The sequence below is a fragment of the Martes martes genome (genome assembly GCF_963455335.1).
Source record: "Martes martes genome assembly, chromosome: 10".
Classification (NCBI taxonomy): domain Eukaryota; kingdom Metazoa; phylum Chordata; class Mammalia; order Carnivora; family Mustelidae; genus Martes; species Martes martes.
The window spans coordinates 62,402,192-62,414,709 of NC_137898.1; the positions used below are offsets into that span (position 1 = coordinate 62,402,192).

Below are 12,518 nucleotides of genomic sequence, written 5' to 3' on the forward strand. Positions count from 1 at the left end.
CAGCCAGGGATGGGCAGAGTGAGCACTGGAGCTGGCCGGCCTGGCTTCCCCTAGTATTACTACCTTCTCCAGAATCAGCCTCAACCTCCCAGGGAGGCCGAGGCTCCAACACCGATTATAAGAGAGGCTGCAGAGGTCACGGCCAGGGAGGAAGCACAAACAACTGGGTGGGAACGCCGAAGAAGGGGGGGTGGGGCTTCGGAGTGGGGAGGTGGGGGTGGGGCTTGGTGATGGAGGCCCTGGCACTGGGGGCCTGATTATCAGCACTTTCCTCCTGGAGAGGGAAGGAAGAGCGTCTCAGACCGCCGCCGAGCTGCATAAACAAGGTCTGAGGGTGGGGGAGGCGGCGGCCTCGAGAGGAGCCCTGAGGGTCTGGGGAGGCGGCAGCCAGGACACAGGCCGAGCAATGGGGTGTGAGTGGGGAAGTCAGTCACAGGGGCTGTTTTGAAACAATATTCTGAGGGTGGCCCGTCATCATGGCTGCATCTTTGAAAGTTCCCTTGCATGGACAGGAACGGCGCGGGGGTGGGGAGTGGGTAGGGGGGCAGAGGAGGCGGGGCTGGAGCTGCATCCCGGGGAGAATTATCTGGGAGGCCTGGGACAGAGACTGTGATGTGGTGGCCGGACAGTCCGAGTGCCTGAGACGTTGATGAGATCATTAACCGAGACTGAGAACCCCGGTGAGTGGGCCGGAGTTTCTCCATCTGCAAAGTGGGCTGGCACAGATCAGGCTGGCAGGTCTACCCTGCGCCCCTACTGTGTGCCGCGGTTGGGCATTTCACAGACCTTCTCAACCTTACTCCAGAAACATGCCGCTCCTGCTGCAGTCCTCTTACAGCACGCGTAAATGCACACTGTGCGCCTGGGGCAGCTCTCCGCATCAGGGTGTGCCTCCCGGGGCTCTAGGTTCCCCCTCCTCGTCCCGAACCTTGGAGATGGGGAAGAGAGGGGCACGCGCCCCTTCAAGTTCCTCATTTCCCAGCCCTCTGTTTTGGCCCTTGCATGGCTTTCTACAAGATGCATGCCCAAAGCTCGGCCGGCCTGCAAGTCTTCCGCGGAACTGGCACACAACCCTCGGGCACACCTGGGCTCGGCCCTGGGGTGGGGGGCTCCCGGAGATACACCACGGCGGACAGTGCGAAATTGGGAGGGACGGAGAGCGGGGACCTGATCGAGCCCAGCCGCGCTCGCCCAGAGTCCCCCTCCTACCCCCGAGCGGGAACTCGGCGGCCGCCTCCCGCCGCTTCGCCCCGCGGCACGGCGCCAGTTCGCCTGCGCAGCAATCCTGGCCCGCCCGCCCCGCTGGAGACCACGCCTCTGTCCCCAAATGGGCGGAGGCCGCGAGGCGGGGCGGGCCGCGACCCGGGAGTCCAAGCTCGAGCCCCCGCCCCAGGCCAGCCCCGAAGGGATCCCCGGCGGGAGCGGGAGGCCAGTGCAGTCCGGGTTCCCGTGCTCGCGCTGTGCCCAGCGTCCGAGTCCGGCCCGGGCGGCGGCGGCGCGGCAGGTAGGAGGCGCTGCGCAGAGGGAGGCGTGTGGGAGCGCGCGTGTTCGTGTGTGTTTCGGAGGTGTGTGTGCGGGTGCAGCGCCGGCCGGTGCGTGCCCGGTGAGCACGAATCGGTGTGAGGGTGCGCATCCCGCAGGCAGGGGAGGAAGAGGTGAGCGCGGGCCTTGAGGCCCCAGGCGGGGGCGGGGGGTTTCCACGAGCCGGCCCCGCCCCCAGGGCTCCTGCCCACCGCCATCCCCACCCGGCGGCCGGGGGCCTCTTTCACCTCCTCCTCAGTGGGTGCTTCGGAGCCAGATTCTTAGTTCCGACGCGCTCAGGTTTAACTCTCCCCGACTTGACTGTCGCTTCTCTTCCTCACAATTCCCCTTTCCTGTTCTTTTCCCAGCCCTCCGCCGTGGGTTCAGTGCCGCAACCCCACCTGGATGTCCCCCCAGCCCCGGCGCTGGAAGCTTGGGAAAGGGCAGGGCCAAGGCCAGTTCCCTTCCCGACCCTCCTGCCAGGTTAGATGGCGGCCTTTTTTCCTGGGCTGCTGGGCTTGGGTGTGTCAGAGGGGGCCCGGGGAGGAGGGGAGATCTGGGAGAGAATGGATCTTGGGCTTCTCTGATCCTGCTTCCACCCCTGAGAGTTGGGGACCTGGGGAGACCTGCCTGGGGTCCACAGGTGAAGTAGGACAGAAGATCATGAACAGGTGCCAAGTCTGTCCAGGTTTCACTTCCTGGAGGGATTCCGCCCCGGGGCCCTCACTGGGATGAGGAGGGTAGGGTAGAGGGGGCAGTGAGCCACCTTGTTTCTTAGGACTCCTAAGCCAGAATTTGAACGTGGGTCAGCTTGGCTCTCAAGTCAGAATCTTCTTCCTGTACTAGTGTTGGAGAGTGAAGTGCTGAGGCCAAGTATTCCTAATATCCTGGGGGTGGGGGGTGGTTTGGGTAGGCTTTCTGGAAGAGAGGGGTTTGAGAGTAGGGCTCAGCCAACCCTGAGTGTGAGGCCTCGTGGGGGAAACCACTGTGTTTTCCTGAAAGGATTGAGACCTCTCAGGATCTTTTGGTCCTGGTCCCTGCTCTGGTCCCCAGAGTCCTGGGGTAGGGGTGGGGAGGCCTGGCTGCTGTTCCTGGCTGAGGAGACTGGGCAGGGTCGGGTGGACCCAGCTGCACCCGCTTAAGGCCAGACTAGAGCTGGGCGCCAGGACAGTGAGGTGGGGTCATTGCCGAGTGAGCCTCCCTTCGACTGGTAGGGCAGGTGGGTCAACCTCAGGGCAGGAACCTGCCTGGGAGCTGGGGGAGACTTCCCTGCAGATACAGTGGTGCTGGGTCTCAAAGGCTGAAAAGTTCACCAAGCAGAAGAGAAAGGGCGGGGCACTGCAGGTCCAGGGAGAAGGCCTGGGTGCGGGGGCATTAAATGGTCTGATGTGCATCTGAGAATTGTCCCCCATCTTTGGCTTTGTGTTGGTTGGGTTACTGTGGGGGCCAGCGAGGAGGAGGCCACAGCAGGCAGAGGCCCCCTCCCCGCTCCCCTGCCTCTCCTCTGCCCAGCCCCCCACCCAGGGCTAGGTTTGGCCCAGAGAAGGGGTTCTGATAGAGATTCCCCTTGCAGGGGTGCTGTGAGTGGGGGGATGCACCAGGGCTGCACAGGGACCCCATGCAGAGGGAGTGTGGGTCGGGAGCCCCTTTCAAGATGGGGCCACCACTGGGGGAGGTCAGTGAGATGGAAGTTGGCTGTGGGAAGACTGTGGGCTCTTGGGGGTAACATTCAGGACCCCACTTCCAGGCCTTGGGCTGCTTCTGCCTTCCCCACAGGCTCTTGGGACAGCCCTGAAGCTCTGGTTCCTGAACAGGACGCCTCCTCAGAGCCCTCGAGGGCACCTCGAAGCCTCTCTCCACCACCTCCTACCTGCGGGGCCTGGCCTTGTTTGCGGGCTTCTCTGAGACTGGCTCTGCCTTTGCCTGTGCCCAGGGATAAATGCTGCCTAATGATAGGGATTCGGGATGGTGGTGATGAAGGTAGATCGTGTTGCTTGAAGTATGTATGCAAACTGGTGTTTGATAGCCATTATGATTAATAGTACAGTGGATCCTTGAACAACATAGATTCGAACTAAATGGGTCCACTTGTATGTGGATTTTTTTATAATACAGTACTGTAAATGTGTTTTCTCCTCCCTATGATTTTCTTAATAACATTCTCTTCTCTGTAGCTTAGTTTATTGTAAGATTACAGTATATAACACGACAAACAAGATATGTGTTAATCAGCTGTTTATGCTATTGGTAAGGCTTTGGTTAACAGTAGGCTGTTAGTAAAGTTTTGGGAGGAATCAAAAATTATATGTGGATTTTTGACGGTGGGGGGGATCGGCACCCCTAATGCCTGCCCCAGCCCCCACTGTTGTTCAAGGTCAACTGTAATTAACTGTTGCTATCACTTAGTGCCTTCTTCCCTGGGGGATACCGTCCACAGTAAAGAGGGGCCAACTTTGGGAGAAGGGTAATAGGAAAAGGGTTTTCTCCCTTGGAAGTAGAAGTACCCCCGTCCCCACTCCCCTTCACGGGGTGAGGAGAGCTATGAGGGGCTCAGAAGCCCTGTGTCTATCTACCCAACCAAGTCCCTGGGCCTCCCAAAGTCTTCTGTCCCTGAAGAGTCATACAAAAAAGCTCTCGGCAGCAGGCCTTGGGCTACCCCAGCCGCTGAGAGCAGCTCTCCAGCTCCCCACTTGGGGCTGCACAGACAGATGGAGAGTCTGTCTGTCCAGATGGGGAGTCTTTTCATCTGCAGCTAGTCTTCTCACCTCCCTCCCCCTGCTCCCATATTCTCTAGTGAGAATATGGGCTCCTTCCCTCCAGCCCTCAAGTCCCCCAGGGAGCTCTTCTGCCCCTTGTCCTCCCTGGGTTGATGGTGACACTCCGGGATTGCATTCGGTTAGGCCAGGCTGGGTGAGGCTGCCGGCTTCCCTTGGCCTTAGGCCCTGCTTTTCCCTGTTTACTTAAAGGCAAAATGGGCTAAGTCCCTTTGGGATTCTAATCCAGTAAGACAGCCCTTAGGCTCGGACACAGGAATCTAGTGGAATGTGAGCATTTCCTTGCTGTCCGGCCCGAGTTACTGCTCCCCATTCTACCTGCCCTGGGATATGAGGGTGCCAGTGGCTGGGGCTGGGGTGGCCCGTGGCTTTCTGCCACAGTGGGGCATGTGGGCTTGCGGGAGAAGGGGCTAGCGGCCAGAGCAGATGAAGCCCTTGCTCACCTTCCCTCAATGGCTGTGTTCAGGGATGGCCACAGGGCCTTGCACTGTGCCACAGAGCCCTCCTGCCACTACCGAGTGCCGAAGGTAGCTGCCTGACACTGGGCGACTTATTCTGGTCAGGGTGAGGCACGCCCTGAGTGGTTTGTGACCAGCAGTAGAAACTACGACACCGAAGTCTGGGGTGACTTTGTGTTACGCTGAAGCAGTTCAGGGCGTATGAACTTCATCCTCCCTTGCTAGCTGTGCACTCACTCCCTTGAGCAGGAAAGAGGTGTGAGGCCACACGCATGCCTACCCACGGTCTTCTCCAGGATCAGTATTTGTTTCCTCTTGCTGCTGTAACAGTGAACGCTGTGGCTTAAAACAACACCCAATTTATTCTCTTAGGGTTTTGGAGGTCAGCAGTCTGAGTTGTCTTAGGGGACTAAAATGGTGTTAGTAGGCCAGATCCTTCTGGAGGCTCTGTGGGTGACTGTTCCTTGTCTCTTCCAGTTTCTGGTCCTCTTCTGGGGTCACATCTCCCTCTGCCTCCCTTGTATAAGGACACCTGTGATCACATTGGATATGCCTGGATATGCCAGGATGATCTCCACAACTCAAAACCCTTAATCACATCTGCAAAGTCTGTTTTTCCATATAAGGGAACATTCTCAGGTTCCAGCAGTTAGGACACTGATATGGGGGGGATTGGCATTAGTGAGCCTGCCACACAGGCTCATTGCAGGCCATTCTGAGAGATCCCCTCCTGGGTGCCCATGGCACCCACTGGCTTCCCCCAGGCGGTCACCCTGTGTCAGTCTACCCCCCCCCGCCCCGCCCCCAGCCCAGGAGCTTTTGTGAGCTGAGCCTGGGGCTGCCACACATCTGGCCCTAGTGCCCAGCCTGAGACCATGGGAGCCAGAGCTCAGGGCTGTTTGGAAGAGGGGAACGTTTTGGCCTGGCCCCACGGGTTGCCACAGTGACCAGACCCTGTTCTGCCCCCGACAGTAGGTTAGGCCTTTCAGAATGGTGTACAGCTCATTGCAGACATTCGTTCAACAAACCGAGTGCTGTTCAGGGTCTCCTGATCCCCACCATCATCCTGTGAGGGCCGGGGCTTGGCAGGAGCCCCATTTTGCAGATGAGTATGGTAAGGCCAGTGAGGCTAAGTCCTGCCTGGAGTAGAGGTGTTTTGGGCACTGGTCCAGGAGAGCAGAAGACTGTCATTTTATAGACGAGAACTCTGAGACACAAAAAGGGTAACTGTCTCCTCATCTGAGCACGAGGGTAAGCATGTGGAGGGGACATTCGAAGGCTCTGATTGTTCCTCGGCCTGGGCATCGGAGGCTGCCATGGGCGGGCACGTGACCTGGTGCCGAGCCATCCACTGATGCTGCGGGTGCTGCCAACCACCTCCCCCCCCGGGGACGCGGTTGCCATCCTAGAAGGCGGCGTGGGCTTCCCACTGCCCCATGGACAGCCTCAGCCAGAGAGCCCCTGGCCTGTGTGCTGCAGATCCCGCCACAGTGGGGGTCTCCATATTGTCCCCACAGCCAAGGCCATAGCCCTATGGGCCCTGCGTTTGTCTCAGTGGCTGTTTTCTATAGTCTGGTCTGTCTGCCGGCGTCATGGCCTTCCCGTGGTGCCGCCTTGCTGTGAGCCGTGCAGGAGCTGGGCTCCTCTCACCGCACACTCCCAAGGGCTCAGCCTGGCTTTCGAACTGTTGTTCGAACTTGGCTGTGGCAGTGTTCCTCTGCTAGCCCCCTCTTCCCTCTTCCTCTCCCCTGCACCCCGCCCTCCAGCCTTGCCTAAATGGTTTCTTCCTTCCAGAATGTTCCATCCTCCTCCTAACTTTCCATTTCCACCTCTTGAAATCACAGCCCCCCACTTGAGATCCCGCTTAGATGCCTCCTCCCCCGTGAGCCTTTCATGCCCTGTCTGCCTGAAGCCATGCCCTTTTAGAACAGATCTCCCGGCTCGGTACCAGGGGCATTGTGTCTCTCCTCCACCGGGCTGACCTGGCAGAGCACCCCCCCCCGCCGACTCCTCTGCCCCTTGACCAGGCACGGGGCAGGTGTGGGGGAAGGTTGGAAGGCGAACTCCCAGGGGCTGTTGAGCGGGGCATCACTGTCTTTGCTTGAGGGAGGGATGAAGGGTCAGGCAGAGCAGAGCTCTGACAGGAGACAGGCTCCTAGCTTGGTCCCCAGTGCATCTCTTCCCGAGCCCCTCGACCTCATCTGCAATGAAAATAGTACAGAGGTTGTACAGGAACTCGAGCTAGGAATTGAGCATCAGTTTCCCTGTCTGAGAAACGGGTATCAGCCCAGCAGGTTTCCAGCTTGAATCTTGGAGGCACACGGTGCTAGAAGCAGACTGCCTGTTCTGGAAGCAGGAAAAGAGGCTGTCATGGTGACAAACCCAGCACATTGAAAAAAGCAGGAAGTGTCCTCTTCCCCAGCCATTCAGTAGGGAGAACCTGTAGACCGGAGAGGATAGGGGCTTGCCTGCGGTCACACAGCACAGTGGAGCCAAGGTGGCTTCAGTAACCTGCTGGGGTCTCACTTTGTCAGGGTGTTTCCGTTATGGGGAGTGAGCAGTACCTGTGAGCAGCGTCTCCCAGCATCACCCCCACCCAAGTCGGACAGGAAGCAGCCCCTGGCGGGAGTTGAGGGGAAGGGAGGGTGGGCTCTGCTGCATCTGCCCCTCTCTCCAGCACCTTCTCACAGGATGTGATTTGGGGTCTGGAGCTCCAGTGTAGGGTGACCAGCTGCCCTGGGCGCCTTGGGATGCGTGACCTTCAGTGCCCACACCAGGGGAGCTTGCCGCTTGCCCTGCCCAGAGCCCATCCCCTGCCCAGGAGAGCCCTTGCCTGCATGAGTGTGGCTTCTTTCTCGGTCCCAGCTTCTTCCTGTCCCTGCCCTAGGCCCCCCAGCAGAGCCCAGGCTGGAATGCTCTTTTTGGAGGTATCTCTCCCAGCTATGCCTGCTGGCCGAGATTCCCGGCCTCCTCGTGATACCCTGTGGGGGGACCCAAGGCCCAGCGAGGAGCAGCTAGCTGTGGGGCAGAGGCCTCGGACAAAGCCGGGACCACACAGAGAGCCAGCCCAAAGCTGGCTCTTCCCTCACGGGCCCTGCTGGGGGTTCATCAACGCCCCAGCACCAGAGAGAGGACTGTGCCCCACACGTGCCTGGCCCTGCTCTCTCCAGGCCGTCCATAGCTGCAAGCATTGGGCGACTTGCTTGGGTGTCTGTGTTCCAGAAGATCCCTGCAGCTGGGTGGGGACGGGATTGGACATAGGAACGATAGGGGGAGGGGAGTGGAGAAGAAAGACAGGATTTCCCAGCCTTGGTGCCAGGCCGCCTGGCGTGTTGGCTGGAGTGACTCACTGGGCCCGGCCCCCTGGTGCTGCTGCTGGAGCCCGGAGTGTGACCTGGAGCGTGAACCGGATTGTGAACCGGATTGTGAACCTGTGGCTCAGCTGTCCCTCCTCATGCACTTTCCCTCCCCCACCCACTATGCTTTCCTCAGCACCCAGTACACACAGGAGACCAGAGTGCACCCACGGTAGCCCAGAGATACGCCTGGAGCTGGCTAGTGATAGCTTGGGGAGGGGGGGCAAGAGGAGAGTGGGGGTGGGCTGCGGGAGAAAAGGGGGGGCATACATGGACAGAGCCAAAGCGATGCAGGCAAGCAGGCAGTCACCAAACTCTGGGGCTCTCCCTTTCCAGGGCCCTCCCTGATATCTGGCCTGTCCCTGCCTGGGCCACGGCCTCAGCCCCTTTCCTCAGCACCTGCCCCTCCGTCTCACCCCTCTGTCCTCCTTGGCCACCCTGTGCCCTCAGTAAGAGCCCAGGCCTGGCATCCTGGCGTCCCAGCCCGGCAGAGCTGGTCCTGCCAGCTTTTCTCACCCCCCCCAACCCTGCTCTACACTGGGGCCTTCCAGTTCTCCCTCCACGCTCTCCTGCCTTCCCTCCACCTGGACTGAGTGGGTCCTGCCCGCCCGCCCCCTGCGGGTCTGGCCTAGCCTTCAAGCCCTGCTCTGGTTTGCTCTGGTTCCATCTTGAAGAGATACCGCTGTTCTTCCCATTCCCTGTAAACCAGCCTACAACATGCCTTCCCCCTGGAGTGCTGACTGCTGAGTGTCTGGCTTAGTTCATGGTTTGTGTCATGTCTGTCTGTCCTTGCCTCCCCTGAGACAGCGGTGAGGCTCTGAGCCTCCTTGTCAGCTCAGGGCCAGCCCAGAACGGCTGTCAGCACAGATCTGCACATTGGCATTGTCTGTGTCCCCTGAGTTATGAGACGCAGCTGTGCGGCCTGCCCTTGACCATGCAGTGAAGGGGAGGGGGCCCTGTTGCTTGGAGTGGAGTGTAGTGGGAGGCCGAGGAGGGGAGATGGGGGGCTCTGGTGGCTAGGCTGTGGGTGGGGGGCATCCCTGGCTCCTTTGGCTGGCACTGGATGAAGCCCACTGTGCCAGGCCCGTGCTGCACGATGGGCACCTGCACGATGGCATGTGGGGAATCCCAGCTCAGTGGGGGGAACCCCCAGCAGGCCTTCCCAAGTTCTCCCTTTCATGTCCACAGCCGGCTTCTCACCAAGGAGAGTTGTCTCCCTCTCATGAAGCCCTAGATGCTGCCTTCTCTCCGTTTACACAGGAGTCTGTCATTTCAAGTCCTGTGACCTGCCTTCTGGTTTTTCTGCTCTAGCCTCATACTTGGCTAGTGCATTCTCCATATGGCAGCCGGTTGAGTCTCAAGTCCCTCACCTGCTCAGACCCTTCTCACTTTTCCGTCTCCTCAGAAGGAGCCCAGTCCCTGGCTGGCGTTGGGCACCGGTGCTAGGCTCCCGTGAGCCTCGCCTGTGACCTCCTCCCCACCCCCAACTGCCACTCTGGGTCAGCCCAGCTCCTTGCCCTGAGCACGAGAGATATCTCCTGGGGTTCCTGGCTGTACCCCCTTCTCAGAGAGGAAACCCTAGAGGCGTGTGCCCAGGTTGGGGTATGGGGGTGCTACCCTCACCTTGTGGGACCCTCTTTTGGGTTGGAGCACTCCTGGTGTCAAAACCATAGCGTTCTGGAAGGAGGAGGACAAGACCTGCAGAAGGTCACACAGCCTGTATGTCCCAAGGCCAGGCCAGGATTGGGGCTCCCTCCCTGCTCCCCACCCTCCTCGGCCCACCGTGGGTGCCAGGTAGGACCCTCCAGATACGGAGTGTCTGGCTTGACAGGGGCCCAGAACTGGCAGGATCCAGAGCACTAGTTTCAGCCAGCCCTTCTTACCAGCGCCATCATGCTGGCTGTTTGGTTGAACATTTTATGAAAGCATAACCGCCGTGTGGAACAGCATGACTGCCGGGTGGAACAGCGCATAAACCACAGGCATCCAGCCGAGTGAGCACAGCCTGGCAGCCTCTACCCACCACCAGAGGCTGGATTCTCAGATCTCCAGAAGGCCCTGCGGGCCCTGGCAGTCACTGCTGCCAACGCCAGCCACCTTCCTGCCTTCTATTTACCACAAATGGGTTATGCCTGCTTTTCAGTTTTATGCAAATGGGGCGGCAGTATTCCTTCTCTTGATGTCATGCTGGTGAGGCCCACCTGGGGCCCTGTGTGCGGCAGTAATTCCCTCATTTTTGTTGCCGGGTACTATTTCGCTGTGACACCGTTTTTATCCTGTCTTTTATTGGTGGACATTGTTTTTTTTTTTTTTTTTTTTCTGATTTTCAGCTTTGACAAACACTCCTGTGGTAAATGTTCTTGTACATGTTTTCCGGTGAATATATGTATGCATGCGTTTTTCTTTCTTTTTCTTCTTCTTCTTCTTCTTTTTTTTTTTTTAAGATTTTATTTACTTGTTTGAGCTAGAGTGAGAGAGAGAGAGAGAAAGAGGGCATGAGCTGGGGTGGGCGTTGGGCAGTGGGAGAGGGAGAACCAGACTCCCCGCCGAACAGGGAGCCTGATACAGGGCTCGATCCCAGGACCCCGGGATCATGACCTGAGCTGAAAGCAGACGCTTAACCCAGGTGCCTCGTGTGCATGCGTTTCTGTTTGGTATATACTGAGGAGTAGAACTGCTAACGATGCGTTTGTTCAGCTTTAATACATATGGTCAGACGGTTGGGCAAAGTGGTTTTACCAGTGTAGACCTTCCACCACCAGTGCTGAAGAACTGTACACGTCGGAGGGCGTGTGTGCGTGTGGTTTTCACTGTAGCCATTCTGGTGAGGGTGGAGTGGTGTCTTCTCGGCATTTTATTTTATTATTTTTTTAAGTAGGCTCCATGCCCTTGTGGGGCTTGAACGCACGACTCTGAGATTAAGTGTCCTGTGCTCTACCAGCTAAGCCCGCTAGGCACCCCTCTTGTGGTGGTTTTAACTTGCATTTCTTTGATGACTCGTGAAGTTGAGGGTTTTTTCTTCTTCTTTGGCCATTTGGGCGTGCTCTTTTTCTCATGTTTTCTTCAAGAAGCTTTATCGTTTATCCTTTTGGTTAGATTTGCTATCTATGTGGAATTGGTTTTCGTGTAGAGTGGGAGGCAAGGGTCAAGATGAATCTTTCCACCTGGATAACCCAGTTGATGCAGCACCATTCATTGAGAAGACCATCCTTGGCCCAGAGCACTGTCGTGTCACCTTTGCCATAAATCAAGTGTCCTACTTGTGGCCCTTTTTCTGGACTCTTTATTCCGTTCTGTTCTGTTCCTTGGTCCTTTGTCTCCGCTGTGCCCAGTACCACACTGTCTAAGTTATTAGAGCTTTATGATGGGTCTTGTTAACTGCAGTGCGACCCTCAACCCCCCTCCTTCCTCAACTGCCTCCTGCCCTCCAGGGCTCCTGGGTCCCCGCCCCCCACCTCCACCCACACCACTGTGAATGTCATAGTTTTCTTTAAATCAGCTTCCTTTTTCCTTAATATTTCTTAAAGGAAACTGTGTGTCTACTAAATGAAAAGTCATTATTACTCTCCACAAGTCCAAAGCCACTGGTGGTAAAGTAAAAACAGCAGAAAAAGCCATTCACTTCCGCCAGGCGCTGGTGTCTGCTGAGGTCTTCTCCTGTCAAGCGGGTGGACCAGGGCCCGTTAGACGGAACCGAGCTCGCTCTTGGAGGGAGTCCTGGAGAGAGCCCCATAGGGGCAACAGAGCTTTCTTTCTGACGTCTTTACTGCCACATCAGAGTACATGCTCAGGTGTTAATCCGGGGCCCTGCCTTGGGAAGCCCCGGTGTGAGAGGGAGTCTGGAAGCTTGGGATCCAGCCATTGGGCTGCAGATTTTGGACACTTGTCTCGATGTTCTCATCTATAAAATGGGACGAGACTCTTGTCCTTCCCTGTCTGTGGTGACTGCAGCATGCAGGAAAGGCCCATTGCTGACAGCCCCGTCGGCTCAGTGTGACTGGCAAGAGGAGCCCTTACCCCTCCCCATGCACAGCTGGGTGGTCCACACCGCCTCCCGCTGGCCCAGGGAACAGCGGACCAGGTTTCAGCCTCCTGGAGGCAGGTCCACACCATTTCCAAGGTGAGGACAGAGTCTTGCAGGGCAGGCCTGGGCCGATGCCATTTTCTTTCCCAGTCACCTGAGAAGCTACAATCAGGTAGGGCTGACAGAGAGCCGCTCAGAGGGATTCATGCCTTGCCTGAAGATGCATGGCACTGAGTGGTGCAGTCAGGACTGGAGCTCAGGTCCAACTGGCCTGTCCCAGACTGGTTGCTCTGAGCTCCCTGGTAAGTGCTCTCAGGCCCTTGTTCTTTGTCCACTTAGCAGCCCCATGCTCGGTCCGCTGGCCCCACCATGCCAGGCTGGGTCT

The 12,518-nt window shown here is 58.0% G+C and overlaps 1 protein-coding gene across 3 annotated transcripts in view; it reads left to right on the forward strand.

Annotated features, from left to right (window-relative positions):
* The first annotated feature begins 1,407 nt into the window (after positions 1-1,407).
* Positions 1,408-12,518, forward strand: part of CAPN5 (calpain 5) — a 51,991-nt gene continuing 40,880 nt past the window's right edge. Inside the window, exons 1-2 of one of the 3 annotated variants that reach the window (XM_080815943.1) lie at positions 1,412-1,504; positions 1,890-2,004. The gene's annotated coding sequence lies outside the window, so the exon portion shown is untranslated. Of the gene's footprint in view, positions 1,505-1,531; positions 1,656-1,889; positions 2,005-12,518 lie in introns of those variants that run through there. The other 2 variants (XM_080815942.1, XM_080815944.1) reach the window with 2 other exon arrangements.